Raw genomic sequence first — 12,818 nt, 5'->3', positions numbered from 1 at the left:
GTTTTTAAGCCACTCCAGTGTGGCTTTGGCTGTATGTTTGGGGTCATTGTCTTGCTGGAAGATGAATCTTCTCCCAAGTCCCAGGTCTCTTGCAGACTTCAGCAGGTTTTCCTCCAGTATTACTCTGTACTTTGCTGCATCCATTTTGCTCTGTATCTTCACAAGCTTTCCAGGCCCTGACGCATAGAAGAATCCCCATAGCATGATGCTTCCACCACCATGCTTCACGGTAGGGGTGGTGTTCTCAGGATGATGTGCGTTGTGAGGCTTGCGCCAAACAAACCGCTTAACGTTGAGGCCAAAAAGCTCTATTTTGGTCTCATCAGACCATAGAATCTTCTTCCACTTGGTCTCAGAGTCTTCCCACCTGCCTTCTAGGAAATTCTAGCCAAGATTTGATGTGAGTTTTTTTTTCAACAATGGCTTTTTTTTGCCACTCTCCCATAAAGGCCAGTTTTGTGAAGCACCAGGGCTATTGTTGTCGTATGCACAATGTCTCCCAGCTCACTTGCTCTTTAAATCTCAACGCCTAAAATCATAAAAAAATTAACAAAGTTATACACTTATTTTGAATTTTGGGTCCCTATTAAGGCACATGTTTATGCCCAGGATATGCAGGCTTTGGAGCCCTGTAAAACCCTGAAATTCGTTTTTCTTGGGGGCCGTTGCCACTTGCTCCCGCTCTGGGGGAGGACCCGTACATTAAATGAAAATGAAAAGACTGAGCCATTGTGCTTCATGGAAATGCAACGTCCTTTATGAAATTGAACAGCTCGAGATAACTTAAGGACCTATGCTTTGATGTTAAGCAACTAGGGTGTGCACCAGAGGTCTGATTTGAGATCATTTTACGAGCACTGCACAACAATAACAATCAAATAATAAATACTAATATCGGTTTTAAACTACATTCTAAAAGTGCTTTTCCCAAAAATGTAAATACAGTTAATTCTCATTAAAATGAACTTGGATTAGATGAATTTCCTGATACTATGAATTTTTGACATGGTCCCGACCAAATTTAGCAGTCACTTGTTAGAAATTACTTCTTACAATACGAATTAACTTAGAACGAGTTTCCTTTTAGTGCGAATTACAGCCCCACCAGGGAAGAGAAATGTGACTAAAACGGATCACCCTAGTTTGAACAGCTGAGTGCAAAGGATATTGGGAAATGCATTCACTTGCATCCAGATTATCGCCTCTGTTCTGTATTTTAGTGCTGGTTTGGGGCTACTGACCCTGTGATGCATTTTTGAGTCTCCATAGCGCTCAGGCATCAATGCTATTTCCATGTAGCAAACAAAAGTGGAGGTGTTGAAAGTGGTGGATACTGCACCACCATACAATAAAAAGAAAGGTGTTGCTGCAGATGTGTAATATTTTTTCATTGTTCTGTAATTTCAAATTGTTTTTAACTTTATTAAAAACTGGCAGCATGCATTTGTCTTCGACTTATATAATACGAAATAAGAACATAAGAACATAAGAAAGTTTACAAACGAGAGGAGGCCATTCGGCCCATCTTGCTCGTTTGATTGTTAGTAGCTTATTGATCCCAAAATCTCATCAAGCAGCTTCTTGAAGGATCCCAGGGTGTCAGCTTCAACAACATTACTGGGGAGTTGATTCCAGACCCTCACAATTCTCTGTGTAAAAAAGTGTCTCCTATTTTCTGTTCTGAATGCCCCTTTTTCTAAACTCCATTTGTGACCCCTGGTCCTTGTTTCTTTTTTCAGGCTGAAAAAGTCCCTTGGGTCGACACTGTCAATACCTTTTAGAATTTTGAATGCTTGAATTAGGTCGCCACGTAGTCTTCTTTGTTCAAGACTGAACAGATTCAATTCTTTTAGCCTGTCTGCATATGACATGCCTTTTAAGCCCGGAATAATTCTGGTCGCTCTTCTTTGCACTCTTTCTAGAGCAGCAATATCTTTTTTATAGCGAGGTGACCAGAACTGCACACAATATTCAAGATGAGGTCTTACTAGTGCATTGTACAGTTTTAACATTACTTCCCTTGATTTAAATTCAACACTTTTCACAATGTATCCGAGCATCTTGTTAGCCTTTTTTATAGCTTCCCCACATTGTCTAGATGAAGACATTTCTGAGTCAACAAAAACTCCTAGGTCTTTTTCATAGATTCCTTCTCCAATTTCAGTATCTCCCATATGATATTTATAATGTACATTTTTATTTCCTGCGTGCAGTACCTTACACTTTTCTCTATTAAATGTCATTTGCCATGTGTCTGCCCAGTTCTGAATCTTGTCTAGATCATTTTGAATGACCTTTGCTGCTGCAACAGTGTTTGCCACTCCTCCTACTTTTGTGTCGTCTGCAAATTTAACAAGTTTGCTTACTATACCAGAATCTAAATCATTAATGTAGATTAGGAATAGCAGAGGACCTAATACTGATCCCTGTGGTACACCACTGGTTACCACACTCCATTCTGAGGTTTTTCCTCTAATCAGTACTTTCTGTTTTCTACATGTTAACCACTCCCTAATCCATGTACATGTGTTTCCTTGAATCCCAACTGCGTTCAGTTTGAGAATTAATCTTTTGTGCGGGACTTTGTCAAAAGCTTTCTGGAAATCTAAATAAACCATGTCATATGCTTTGCAATTATCCATTATCGATGTTGCATCCTCAAAAAAATCAAGCAAGTTAGTTAGGATACTAGTATACTTAGTAAAATACTACAGTACTCGCACGGTACCCCTACAGAGAGAGATCTAAAACAGAAATCTTCTTGTTCAGGAATGATATACAGCCCATTCAATTCTTAAAAGCTCCATGGTGCACTCAGCTGGAAAAAGAAAGTATTGATTTTACACTTTAAGCTGCACCAATGGTAACCTTGGTATACGGTGACGTGACTCTAGGTACTACAAGTTTACCATGGTACCGGGGACATTTTCCATGGAATCCACTATATTTGCCCAATACGCATGTTCAGCGCAGTAAGTATTCTGTTTCGTTGGCGTTACATGTGAAATACTCAAGGAGTACTGTGACAAAGTGCCCGCCCCTGTGTATATTATCTGTTATATGTTGCGTGTGGTGTGTTATATGTTGGTGTATAGTCACTGGTGCACGGGATATAAACGGGTCTGTGTAACACGAGTGTTTAAAATGTATATTTGTATTTAGACACGAGGATTGCACAGCGCTTCACGTGCAAGTAAAAAGTAATAATATGTGAGAACGGGGAATTGCACTTTATTAATTCACGTGCAGTTGTACTGAGACTCCAGTTGAGTGATTGATTAGCAGTTGAGTCTTGGTAGAGCTGCATAAAAGCAACATGTTTTCACCCACTCGCGGTTGGGTGTTCGGTGAGTAGGGAAGGGGAGAGAGAGGAGTAATAGAGCTTATTATCAATTGCTATTGCGTGCTGGTAGGACAAGCACGATACTTGTTAGTCTGTCTATCTGCTCACCGTGCTTGTCTAGTATTGTCCATTTTGTGTGTCTTTTGGCGTAAAGTGCCATGTTCTGTTTTCTGTTTGTTTAAACCTTTTATTTACAATAAACCGGCGCAAGCAAGTGTCTTCATCATTTCATTTAATTTGTCCTGTCTTTGTGTTCATTCCTTCCTGGTTCTGATGTCACCCACTCGGCCGTCTTTGTGACAAGTACTTATTCAGAATACTCGTATCCTAAATATTGAAGTATGTGAACAATTGATTTGACTTACCAGAAACATTGCTTTTAACATTTTTAGAACAGCGCTTTAGTAGATTTATAACATACAATCTAACAAAATATGGAAGTCCGTAGTGTATTTAGTTCAAACCCACTCAAAGGCTGTGCGCGAGAAGAAGCTGTTAAACTTAAAATCTTTGTCAGAAACGTCATAAATTGAGATTTTAAAGACTATACACTGTCCTTTTAATGCAAACTTAATAATATCATGTATTTTGTTCACAGTCAAAAGAGGGAGAACCAGTTAACTATGCTGCGGTAGGTCCTTCGTTGTGAGTGTGGTGTATGAAAACACAAAGTGGAATCTGCTTACTGTTTCTTATGATTTGTCAATCACCCATTGATTATTGGTAAATGTCTTCATAATCCTCTGGTAAAAGTTGCTATTTCTCAGTGCAATATGAATATTTACTGTAAATTTACAGTATAATCGTAAATCTCGAAAAACTACTCGCTTCTAAATCTTTTGTAGTCATTTTTGTATTACTTTAGTATAAATACATGTTAATTTGGATTCATATGTTGTTTTTTTCTGACTTTATGTGAACGAAAAGACACAAAAGCACCCGTTTTCTCATTGGAAATAGTGATATTTTGAAATGTACCTGTCCTGGTCACAAAAGCAAAGTTTGTGGGGAATAATAGCCATTTTCTATACTTTTGAGGCATAAGCAATTAGGAAATAACACTTACTACCCAGGAACAAAATAAAAAAAAAATGTTACACGGTGTTATCAGTCACATTATTAATCCAACATTTTAGTCGCTTTGAGATCTGCATGCTTAACCAGTGGCCCAATTACAATATGCTTAAAGAGTATGTAAGAGAACTTGCAGTACAGCCTGGCTTAAACATCATTGTGATTCACAAACTAAGCAAGTTTTCAACATTAACGAAGTCATTTAACCCTATCTCTTACCCCTAATGTGTGATGATGAAATGTAACGATAAAAATAAATTTAGTATACACACAAATATGTGAAGCCAGTCTGAATTGCAACTCAGGTTGTGGGCTCTGTCATGCATGCTGTCAAACCTATCATGTTATGGTGCTAGGGCCAAGCATATAAAATGTTGGATTCCAGACTACATTTATTTGAATTATAAAGTGTGAATCAGGTACAGCTCCACAAATGCATTCCCTGAACAATACTTGTAGACAGGAAATGCAATACCCAATACCGCCTTTAGTAACTCCTGTACTTCCCACAGTGTGCTTGTGTTTTATACTAAGTTTTTACCATTCTCCAATTAACTCTCTACATACAACAGCTGCTTGACTTAAATTAAAAAAACAAAAAAAACAAAACATGAATAGCATTCTTCACTGAAAAACATAAAACAATTAAATTATTAGCTGATTGTCTGAAAAGAGAATTGAAAAATCAAAAGAAATGGAAATATTGTAAGCTGATTCCACAGTGATGTGTTTGTTTCAAGGTGGTGGTAAGAAGTGGAATGAAGTAAAATTAGCTGAACATACATTACTCATGATATATTTCTTATTTTTCAGGTGTCTGGTAATGGCACAGAAGATAATTAAGACTTGTCATTCCTCGTCCACTCTGAATTCAAGATCCTGTTTCATAAAAAAACATAAAATCTTAACATGATATATTTTTTGTTTTATTTTTGTTTGTAAATGTGATAGACAGATAGACTAACTGGTGGCAGATAGTTAAATAACAAAGTCACTTTGGATCAGTTGACTATTTGCGAGAATGTTTCAGGCTTCCTGACTCTTTCCTAACAGCTTATTTTGTTACTCACACTAACAGCCATTTTATTGAAATTCATACCACCATTTTGCTATCTGCTGACAGTTTGTTAAATGCCTTTGCAGTTAAATTGACTTGTTTTGAGATATATAAATGTGTGTGTGTCTGCAAACCAATATAACCAAAGTTATGATGGAAAGCACCGCTTTCTGTCGTAAATGTATACACAATGAATTGTTTCCAGGGCCATCCTTTTCATCTATGTCAGGGAAACTGTTATTAAACCTGATAGGAACCCAGTATTAAAATATTAAACCATACTGTTAAAATTAATGATTCCTTTTTAATTTTTTTGTGTTTTTTTATTTGGTTTAAAACTTTTTGTTACCAAAGAGGCTGTTCTTTAAATGTGTTTTTAAAGAGAAAATGTTTAGCGGTGTTTTTCAACCTGTCTGGCTTTACTCGCATAAAAGGCTGTATTTTAAAGCTTTGTTACCCTAATAACTATAATTATTCTTTCTATGTGCTTTAAGAATATAGACAAAAATGCTTTGGTATATGTTGTGGTGGTGGTTTGTGAGAAAAAAAAATGAAATGCATATTATGTTCATATACTTTAAACAGCTTTTGTGTAACTTTAAAACGAAATAAACTGCTTTCTTTATACAGAAACACAAAAGCAAACTTTGTAAATTCAATGACAAACACGAAATGTCGTCAATCTTTTAAATCTTTTTTTTGTTTGTTTGTTTGTTTCTGTTTTGTTAATAAAAGTGTTTTATATACACCTGTTTTGGCTGAGCACTGACCAAAAAATAAATAAATGTGGCTTGTCTTATGAAAATGGTAAAATTAATATGAGCATTAATAATAAAAAGTGAATGCTATTGACTCTTGTGTGTTAATAGTATAATGTAGCTTCTGTCACAGTGCTTGCTAACTATGATGATCTGACATTATTAACCCACAAGTGATTTTGTAAATCATTGAAAATGGATTCAGTGATCAGATCACAGATAACGTACTTTTACCATCTCTTCAAACTGTATCATCAACATCATGTTAATACATTTGATAATGTACATATTGTAGTCAATGAATTTTGTTAACAGGTGGAGAAAGACTGGACTTTCTGTCTGAATTCTGTTCTGTTTCCATTTCTAGACTTGAAATTGAATGTCATAGTCACTACTCCAACACTATTATTTACTTCTTGTGTTCTTACTTTATAAACATGAACAGCTTTTATCTACAGTAAGGTGGAGGAAACTCTCAGTGGATCAATCCCAAAGAATGGGGGAAAAAAAGCACCCATTATTTCTGTATATGTTCCATAATAACTTTCTGCTCACTATATTAAGTTATTTATTTATATATTTGTTTTGCAAAAATATATAAATATTACATTTTGGCTGTTATAAAGAAAAATATCAGAAATTTTACCCCACATTTAACTGACAGTATTTTCTTCTGAAAATGTAAGCAGGAGCCACTCCCAATATTAATAAACCAGTCTAATTACATAGTTTTTATATAGTTCTCAGAAACATGTACAGCCATTCTTGCTTGTGAAAGTCTTAGGCTTGCCACTAGGTGGAGTAAATGCCTTTTAATATTTGTTATCACTGTAGCTTAAGTGGTAACTGACAAGGCTAGTGTGAAAAGCACTGAGGGGTAGATGTACCAAGATGGGCCAGTCGCAGAGAAAACATACCGCAAATTGTATTTTCGTTTGCAAAGTAAACATTTTGTATGTACTGAGAAAAAATATGTTAATGAAGACAGCCGCAATATACAAATTTAAATATTTGTTCCATCCTCTTGACGAAATTTCTAGCATTGCGAGAATCGTGCAACATTTTTTTTAATAAATAACGAAAGGCACTTTAATCCCATCAGACTCTATAGTGGAGCCCCCACCTTCACCCCCAATGTTTCTATTAAAAAGCTTTTCATAATCCTACAGTAGCGCCTCGCTAAACCAGACATGTTTGTCTGACATAAGGTGGTGTTGGGTTTAAAAAAAATACAATAAAATCGCTCAGTGTGCAGCGGACAGTGCAGTTCCAAATCAGGGTGGGGCTGGATACTGAAATGTACAGTTTGAAACAATCTGAGAAACTTGCATGTTAATATTTTTCTCTTAGGAGGCAGTGTGGTCCAGTGGTTAAAGTCCAGGGCTTGTAACCAGCTATATATATATATATATATATATATATATATATATATATATATATATATATATATATATATATATATATATATATACACACACACACACACACATTGGTGTACAATGCGAATAAAAGATTATTTTAAATTGAAACTAAATAATTTTAGCTGGTTTTAGTACTTAGTAGTCTATACAAGTAACACAAAACAGATCGTGGTGCTGCAATCACAAGTTATGATACTTACAGGAGGACAGTCAATTCTCGTTAATACAAATTTCAAGGGACCAGCAACACATTTTGCATTATACCACTAATAAATATTATCATGAGTAGCCCATAAGCCAAATGTATACTGTCAGTTTTTATTTACGTTAGTCACGGGTGTAGTGCTAAATTGTGCACAATTCCAAACCATCACCTGCATCACCTTTTCACCTACGCACTGCAGCCCACATGTTCACAGCTTGTTATTTTACCCTGGACTTTCAACTCGTTTACAACTGGTTTCGACTATTGCGACAGCCGCAACACTTTAGTACATCTACCCTTGAGAATCAAACCCGTGTCTTTTACATTTGCACCATTTTTTTTTTAATAAAGTGCAAAGAGAAATAAAACTACTTCATTCTAACATATTTTCCTGAAATTACTGTAAATATCTGTATTGTTTTATTCCATTACTATTGTTTTCTTCCGCTCAGAAAATGTTTCCTTTGCACTTCAAAGTAGAGAAAGTGCATTTACAATTGCAAATGTGCACATTATACAATACTCAAAAATCTTATCTAAAAGTCTTTTGTTTTTTATCAAAACATGTTACACATTCTATATGTTATGCAAAACCTATATTGGGCTCTAGCTATATCACATGCTGGAGGTATTACAAGCAGGGCTATTCAAGGAAATGTTCTTTGAGGTTCATCATTTTAAATCTTAGCTTGGCACAGGTTAAGCTTATTTCACATGGCTGTTTCTTGACAGACTGATAACCTAAGACTTTAAATCAAATTTCTTACCTTTTATTAACAACCCTAGTATCTGACCCTTTTCTGACCTACAGCAAAGTAAGTGATTAGGTAGCAGAACCGTTTTGTATTCACACAATAATAATTCTGCACACTGTATCTGCATTAGTAGTCAAAGTAAACAAGTACTGGTAAAGAGCCAAGAGATCTTTAGCACAGCTACATTAAGGAATTACAAATTCTTAAAAGGCAAGAAATGTATTTCAAAGCCTTGTTTATCATTCATTCAATTTGTCCCATTGTTTATTGTTTTGTTTATGTATCCCTAGCCTTAATTAGTGTTAGTGGACACTATTCAGCTCATGAGTTATTTTTGATTCAGATAAAGTTTGATATTCAAATACTAGAAATGTTAATATCTGTTTTATGGTTTCTTTAACAACTGACTAGAAGGATGGATTTTAGTGTAGTCCATATAAACCATTCCATATAAATGGCATGGTTTGGGCATTATTTACTCCATTTAAACCATGCTGATGTTTACCAATGAATAATAAAAATAATTTTCATTATACCTTGGTCACACAAATTCAGTGGGTCACTGTCGTTTTATTTTAACGAAGGTCTGTTATTGATCTTGTTATAGCAAACATCAGCAATAACGTGATCAGACATTTCCATTGCATATTCCATTCTATTCTGTACTTACTGTTGACAAACATCATCATTTGCTATTTTGTCATACTGATATTTTCATTTTGAATGTACAGCTGTGGCGTACTTGTGTACTTGTTTAATTTAGCTATAGCTGTCACTGTGTCCTGCTGTCACTATATGCTTCCTTCCCTTCCAAGCTCAAGTACACTATATAAAATAAACATGACTGGGTATTCTCAATATCCTTCCAATACCACAACAACTAAAATGTACACTTAAATGAAAACCATTCGTATCTTTTGTATTTGACTGATTTGCTACTGAGCAGTTTAGAGGTCTTCTAGTTTGTTAAATTATGCAAAGCACCGGGATGCGCTTACATAAAGACCACCATATAAATGAAAGTGGTATGGTCATTGGTAACTAGTCAGTCAGCAGCCTTTCATGTTAAGCAGCTATGTTTACTTGTCTTTATCTGGTCCAGCTTTATAGTACAGCTGATAAGCTCATATATAAAAGGTATTGTGCACTGTATGATAAAAGCATGACATTTTCCACAGTATTTGTACATACCCTAAGGTTTGTTTTCAGATGTGGAGCTATGACCTCTGACAATGATAATTTGGTATTTTGACACCATGATAGATTACATAGATTTATGTGCATTTCTGTGTCCTGGAACATTATTTTCATATGTGAAATCTTTGGAAGTTTGACCTCTGTTGACCTTGAGAGGTCAATGACCTCACTCAGGGCTCAAATGTGCTGTCCGATTGGGAAGTTGTAATGAATGCCACAAATAAACCATTTTATTATAAATTTGGTGTCTACATGTACATTAGATGTCAGCAATAATCTGAGAGCTAGCTTAGTGCTAACATTCTCCAGAACAGGAACAGAGAGCAGTGCACTTGAGGGCGGCCTTGACACATTTGCATTGCCCAGTGCATCCCTTCCTACACCCACAGTGAATGAGTTCATAACACGACTGTGATGCTTCTGGAAGGGTGGTCCACAGTGGTTGCCACCCTGCGGTTTCCTTCCTCCAGTCCCAATCTGACAGGCTTGGAAGCTCAGGGTGAGGTGTTAGGGCTTGTTTCTAGTAGCTGGCCCGTTTGATATGCTGCCTGTGTTGGTGGTATGTTCTCAAGGGTGAACAGTTGCTTCCTGGCTGCATTGACCTTCATGGTGTCACTTGTGCAGTCACAGAGCAACACCACAAACCTCTCCAGTACTGACATCATTGAGTCACTGATGGCACTTTGTATGAGCAGGAGGTCTTCGAATGCCTCGGTAGCCTCTGGGAAACCTTTCCATGTGTCGCAGGCAGTCTTCTTGCCTCTCCCCCCAAACGCAGAGGCAGTGTCACACCCTGTGAATGCATGGAAGACAGGGAGAGTGGCACAAATCCTGGGATCCATTGCAGCAGCCAGTTCATGGACTGGTATATACCAAAAATTTGATCCAGTACCAAGTGCCACCCACAGCTCATCAGACGTTGAACGTGGCAATCGGCAACACCACAACGTCGGTATCTATGGCTCGCACATATGCTTTCCAGCACCCTTTCTGTACAGCATCTGACACATGTAGGAGGAAGCGGGTGTCCATTTCCTCATGGAAGGGGGCCAGGTTGGTCACATCGCTTCTCCATTCAAGTATAAAAAACTGAAAGAAAATGTAAGAATGTTGGGATTAAAAATATTTAAGGAAAAACCAGAAGTAAAGGTTTTTGCAGGATTTAGGTAATATTTAAAACATTAAAAAGACTATAGAGCAGTGTCTTTCTTTACATATAGTACAAAACCATACCAGATAAACAATACGCTGGGTTTTGTGCTTTTTTTTCAGTATCATTTTATACACCGATATCCATGTAAATGGTCCTGTAGTTTAAAATTTACAATCGGAAATGTTAAGAACTAAAAACGAAAGGAGGTGAGACACTGAAGTGAACATGATATTAAGGGTAGGAAAGTGGATGTTAAGGGTAGGAAAGTGGATGTTAAGGGTAGGAAAGTGGATTTTAAACATAGTTACTACCCCTCTAAGCCAGGATTGCAATTTAAAACATTTCCTTGAGTATACTACAGCTGCTTAAGCACTTGCTGGCTATCTTTCACAGTGAGACAGAGCTTGGTCTTGTAACTCTTAACTGTAATCTCATTAGGCTCTGATGGATTTACTAAAAAGAGATTGCAGGTTTACAGCCATCAGCCATCCAATACACATACATTTTAACTGTGTTTGTCTTTGTACACTGTTAAACCAACTAACTGCAAGTTAATTATTATTAGAATAGCTTAAAGGTAGAATTGAACAGCTTCACAAAATCTCCTATCCATGTGTCTTTCGGTTATTTGGTTTCCAATTGTCTTTTTTCTGTTTTTCATTACATAATTTCAAGTTGCCTCAGTCCAACTGTAATCTTCAGACCGGTATTATACTCGATTTGACAATATGAACTTTTCTTGCTTGGAAAATTGTCACTTACCATTTCACTGACTAGAAATGGGGACACACTCTAGACTATTTTAAGTTGAGCTGATCCTTTTTTGTTACATTGCTTTTTTTGTAATGTGGCTGATCCTTTCATCCCAACTTGGCAGTAAATGTATATGTAAAATGATTGGTCAGATACAATTTCACACAAATATACAATTTTTTGTGTGTAATATACTCTATAGTATTACTCTATCTTCATTGTACTCTTATCAGGAAAATCACATTGCTTTCCAATTTGGCTTATATATATATATATATATATATATATATATATATATATATATATATATATATATATATATATATATATATATATATATTAAAAAAACTGTTTTAAAACTGTATGGAACACTGGACTTTAAAAAATCAGACATGTGCCAGAAATAGAAATCCCACCAAGAGATTAACAAACCAATGACGCTATGAATACCTTTGACCATGAGAGGACTGGTTTTTGGACTATCAGAAGGACTGGGATTACTGGGAGACTTGTAAATAGTTGATTGTTGCATTGTTATTGTGTTGTTTCATGTGTTGCATTCAGCTTGTAACCTGTTCTGTTGTGAGTGTTTGACAGGCTGATATCAGAGCGGGACACCACCCCTGACAGAAGCCAACAAATGAGATGTGAGGTTTTGAACCTGTGTGCTGATTGATCCCCTATGATCTGGTGGGAAAAACATTTTTATTGTCCCCGAATTTCGTTCCCACAGCACAGCCCCCCAAAACCTTATTATTTTTTGGCCTTGCCGTATACTGGAATGTAACTTACCCATATAATATATTTTAAAGTATTAAAAGTGGCCACAATATTTCAGAGACATTTAAGACATATTTGATTCGTCATGCATTGGATTCCTTTGTTTATGACAGTTTTATGTTTTAACAGCAACCATGTCCAATGCAAAATAGATATTGTAACTGTATTACCTTATTTCAACTAGATAAACCTCTAAGAAAAATGTGTGTAAGTGTTCTGTTTCCATTAGGTGTTTACTGAGATTTCCTTTTATAATCTCTACAGTTCGTTATCCAATTAAAAAAAAGCTATTTCTATTTAGCCTCATGCTGTATCTAGCCAT

The 12,818-nt window shown here is 36.1% G+C and overlaps 1 long non-coding RNA gene across 1 annotated transcript; it reads left to right on the top strand.

Moving 5' to 3' along the window:
- Positions 1-3,575: 3,575 nt before the first annotated feature.
- Positions 3,576-6,322, top strand: LOC121328108. Its single transcript, XR_005951643.1, has 2 exons — positions 3,576-3,974; positions 5,231-6,322. It is a non-coding gene; the product is annotated as an uncharacterized LOC121328108 (long non-coding RNA).
- The last annotated feature ends 6,496 nt before the right edge of the window (positions 6,323-12,818 follow it).

This window comes from Polyodon spathula, chromosome 15 (genome assembly GCF_017654505.1).
Source record: "Polyodon spathula isolate WHYD16114869_AA chromosome 15, ASM1765450v1, whole genome shotgun sequence".
Classification (NCBI taxonomy): domain Eukaryota; kingdom Metazoa; phylum Chordata; class Actinopteri; order Acipenseriformes; family Polyodontidae; genus Polyodon; species Polyodon spathula.
The sequence above is the reverse complement of the archived record's forward strand: the minus strand, read 5'-3'. Positions and strand labels throughout refer to the sequence as shown.